Raw genomic sequence first — 5,417 nt, 5'->3', positions numbered from 1 at the left:
TTTCAAAGGGTTTTAGTTAAAATCGCATTCCAACGCCGCCACCAAATTTATACATGAACCCTTTACAAAATCGATAAGCAATAAATCCTGACCGAAACAGAAAAAAATATAGACATGTACATATATACACGCGCGCTAATAGTCTTAGTTCCTCGCGTTCAAATAATATAAAGCACTCGCAACTATACTCTTATATAAACTTCTTTTTTTTCAATTAGATGTAGCATTAAAGTTACATGACACACCTTATAGCAATTTGTACGAAAGAGATTTAAGTGGGCTCTATAAAACAATTAGCTGCAGGTTTGGCCACAAGCCAAATGCATTACATATAAATCCTGTTTTAAAGAAAATTATGTATCTTTTAATTTGTTACTCCTTTCCAACTGCCATGAAACATTACATTAGGATTAATATAGATTTACCCTTTTTAATTAATATCAGTAGTTTTTAATATATTCAATAGGTATATCTATTACAGTCAACACATAAAGCGATTAATATGAAAGCCGCGTTATGAGTACAAATGAGATTAATTCGTACCGCGTTTGATAGAAAGCGAATTCTAAAACTTTGGCTAAATCAAGTCGTCTTCTTAAGTCAATCAAATTGAAATTTTCAATTCATTCTTTATCATATTTTTGGAGGTAGATGTATCAATGAATGTCATCAATTCCTTTACATCTAATCTTTAGATGTCAATGACTCTTCCTACAATAGTTTTTAAGCTAATTAAGTTATATTGTATGGAAAGCATGACATAAGAGAACCGAGTTATATGAGAGCAGTCGCAAATTTTATACTGCGTTATTAAAGTATTTACTCTAATACAATCGAATTTTAATCTATCAAATTGTTTACTATAGGACGTTTTATCCAAAATTAACAAAATAATTCCCATACGCACGTTAATAAAAATAGTACTTTTTTTACAAAAGTTTTTTTTCTAAATCATCGTATGTTACATACATATTATTTTAGAAAATTATCTTAGTTATACTAGAATATAATTCCATTTACTCCAAAACTATATAATTATTATACAATGATAAATAAAAATATATTCTGTCTAGTTTTAAGACCTGTTACTATAACAAATCGTTCTACGTAAATATTTTTTATGAAGTTACAAATTAATTAAATAATTATATTTAAAAATAAATACATACCCAATTTCTTAAGCAAGTTGGTTGTATTAATTCTTACATATTTGTGATGAAGTACATATAATCACTATTGCAAATCGCCTGAAATAAATATCATTATTATCTGATTATTTTAATATACGTTAATTATTATTGATTTTATTAGTATTTTTTAATATTATTTCCTAAGAAACATTGAAAATAACGCATACTTCAACGCGATATGCAGATATGTTACATAATCCAATCGATTTAATGATTATAAAACGCTTAATCTATGATTTGTTAATAAACTTTTGAATAAAAAAAACGTGCAAAAGGCATGGGCGCATTAAAGTTGATAATACTTAACATTTTTAATTTTCATCCTTTTGTAATTTCTCTACATAATTTCCATTTATTTCAATACATTTCTTAAGTCAGTAGAGCCAGCTGACAAAACATTCCTCAAAATCATCTTTTTTTGGAGCTTTTCAACTTTTATTTTATTTTATCTATTATTGGATCTGAAGACTCTTACTTCAATTTTTTTTATTTTTAGAAATAGCCAGAAATCATAAGGCGCTAGGTCAGTAGAATAAGATGCTGAGCAAATTTCATTGATGCAAGAAAGTTATTGGTTATTACAGTAGTGTGAGTGCGCATGATCGTGATGTAAAAAGTAGCGACAAAGTCCCCTTTTTTCTGGTTTCCCAACAAATTTTTGAAAACTTGTGGTAAGCAAGTTTCTGTATTCTACTTAGCAGTTACTCTCAGACTAGTTTCGATTTTTGTTGTCTTGCTTTAACTGGAGGAATTTGCACCTTTTGTGCTCCATACCGTGGACTGCTGTCCACCAGTTCCGATTTTACTAAAAGCGCTAGAATCTCCATTTTCTAAATTTTCCAAGAAATATTCGGCAAAACAAACACGTGCCTTTATTTGGTCGTCATTTAGAAATCGTAGAACCCATCGAGCGGATTTATTCGTGTAGCCCAAGTGATGATTTCATATTTGCGACAAAGCCATGGTATTCAAGCCTAGTTCATCAACTACCATTTTCTGTGTCACTCTTGGATCTTCGTCAATTTTTGCCTTCACCAGTGTCGAAGATTGGTCGAAGATTTTGGGCAACCTTCGCGAGATTCATCCTCCATAGAAAAATGTTCGGTCTGACATTTTTGACACCACATAGAAATCGACACAAGGGATGATACATTCACTCCATATTCATTTTGGCATTCCTGGAAAATTTGCATAAGCTTGAGTTGACGTCGAAGTCCGTAGACAATGACAAAACAATTTTTTTCCGTGTTGGTGGTGGAATTTCTACCAACCTTACATCACTAATCTTGCATTTTTTCCTATCCATTCTTACAGATGTTCTTAAAATTTGACATGAAATGTCGTTAGACTTTAACAACATTTGTTTTTTCAGAAACAAATGAATTAACTTAGCGAACTTTTGTTAGACCCCTCGTATGTATTTTTTAATTCTAGTTGCAATATTGATTTCGTATGCGCATTCTAGGAACTAGGAACTGTGACTAATCTATAAGACTTCCGTTGTAAGAGTCACTTGATACAATACTAAATTTAAGCAATGTATTAATTACTTGGACGGGTGATTTATGACTAATATAGATCTGAAGGATCTCTTAGTCAATGGTTAGGAAAACCTACTTGTTAATGTAAATACACCTATCCTTTGTTTTACACGGTACTCGATTTATGTTTAAAATAACCTATCCCTCGTTTTACACGGTACCTAATTTACATGTTTTCGCTTTTACACCGTTTAAAATAAATTACATTAATAAAAAAAATGTTAAAAATAATCGATTTACTTTTATATACCGTGTAAATCAGGGAATAGGTGTACTATTTAAATATCAAATTTTAATATTTGAACTATTTCTTACTATCCCATAGAAAAACAATTGTTTTCCGTATTTTTGAGGGGGTGTATACTTTGGTGTACCACCTTCTTCCAGTGCTTTAGAAAAATGTGCACGCTCTTTGATTTGTGGTGGGTCCACCCCCTTGAACCGTCGCAACGGATAATCCCATTGGTCTGTCATGCTCTTTGCTGCCATTGGCGCCCGCCTCACGTGCACATAAACCCCACCACCGCCGTCACCGGGGATGGCTCGCATTATGTGTCATTTTTGTTTTGTCATCGCCGTCGCGTAACCATAGCAACTTTTGTTATATTTCGCATCCCCGGCGAAGCCGACTTTGTAACGATCCGATCCGAAGAAGACAAAAAAAAAGTAGAGAAATACTACGTAACCGCTGCCACGACAATACGCTTTCTGCTTTATTTATTTTTTTATTAAACCACGCAATCCGATTGTAATATTGGAAAGTTGTTAGCATTTCATCAATTTAATCTATAACGAAGCTAAGAGTAATCGTTTAATGTTCATGCAACGTAATATCTTTTAGAAAGGAAATAATCGATGGATTAAAATCTTGATGGCTGTAATAACAAATCGATTAATTAAATTTCAAATACTTTTTACATTATACATACATACTTTTTTTTATAACTAACTTTTTAAGTTGTATCTAATTAGAATTATGCTGATGTAAAGTCGTACTCGGTTAACATTACCTCTGATAACGAAGTTTTAAGTCAACTGATACAAAGGACTATTGACAATAGATAAAAACTTTTTATTTTCTTTACATAGGGACGTATGACTATATTTATATTGTTAACCCTCGTTTTACACGGTACTCGATTTACACGGTTTCTTTTTCTACGATTTAAATAAAAATGTTGAAAATAACCTATCCCTCATTTTACACCGTTTAAAAAAAAATTAATAAATGTTAAATGTATGAGTTTTGCACTTTGTAAGTTTACTGTTTATTTAAAAAACATTTGTTCATTAAATAAACATTTTATTTTCTTTACATAGAATTGTGTGACTGTATTTATTTTTTATTGGTATTTAGGTATAGCAGTGATTCTCAATCTGAGGGTTGCGAAAAATACTTGGGGTTTGCAGAAAAATTGATGACAGACAGTTTCCTTTAAATTTTTTAAGTGCAAAAGAGTGTCGCGGACCAAAAAGTTTGAGAAACACTGAGGTATAGTATTACATACGTTATACAGCAACTTTGTTCAGGAAGAGAGTGTTAAAACGAGAACCACGTATCACAATCGACTGGAAACTCACCTAAATTAACTTTAGACATTTTGTGCGAATGTTTATTATTTTGTTATGTGTGTATTAGAGAAATTGCTGTAATAAAAATAATTACAAACATTAAACAATACTTCTATTTTAAACTGAGTTGATTTTTTTTACAATATCAATTATTTTGTTAATATAAAAATACCTAACAAATAAATATTATATTACAAAATGATGTGAAATATCTTTAATAATATCAATATAATATTTATATAATACTCAAAAACATAAACAAAGTAAATAACTTTGAATGATTATTAAAAATATTTATTTTTTTTTAATTATTACTGACAATAACAGCTTGTTTCTAAATTTTCATAGATTCTTGATAGTACATTGATTTACATTATAATCTAGACATGAAGTGTATAAAAATATATAAAAAATAAATACAGCACTTGACGTTTTATATTAATAATATAAGTTTTAATTTTAATGTTTTTTCTGTTTAATTTTTTTTAATAGATTTCTTTACATTGTACATAATAATATAATAAAGGTTTCATAAATGTACTTATTGACTATATATTTTCAAGTCTGATCTCAACGTATTTGAGTGAAAAATCGAAAAAAAAACGCACGTTTGTTTTGTATTGTACATACTATTATATATTAATTTTAAATTACTTTTTGCCTTTGTTAATATCTTATTTACAATATAAATGAATACATAATAAAACATTATGTGATTTCTGATGGTACAAAAATAATCGACGCTTTTTATTTTTAATAATGATGAATATTCGATACTTGGCACGTAAAAATTACAACAACAAAAAAACTTTAATTGAGTACAGTTATCAAAAAATACTACCATTTTAACGCCCTTAACGTTTATTGAGCAAAATTTAATGATACTCGAATGATAAATTAAATTGATGCTAGAGCGTTATATAAAGCCTCCCCACCTACTGGCTCTTGCTCCATGTATACTATATAGAGAAAGAAAGAGATGGAGCATGGATGGATGTTTGAACGAGGGTGGGGGAGTGAAGAGTGCGTTTGCTGTGTCTGTATCCGTCTGTTTAAGGGTAGGTGTGTATGTGTGCGTGTGCGCAGTCGCGATCGGTTAGAAGTTAAACACAGG

This window comes from Nicrophorus vespilloides, unplaced genomic scaffold (genome assembly GCF_001412225.1).
Source record: "Nicrophorus vespilloides isolate i.1.1-1 unplaced genomic scaffold, Nicve_v1.0, whole genome shotgun sequence".
Taxonomy (NCBI): domain Eukaryota; kingdom Metazoa; phylum Arthropoda; class Insecta; order Coleoptera; family Silphidae; genus Nicrophorus; species Nicrophorus vespilloides.
Note: the sequence above shows the minus strand (reverse complement) of the source record.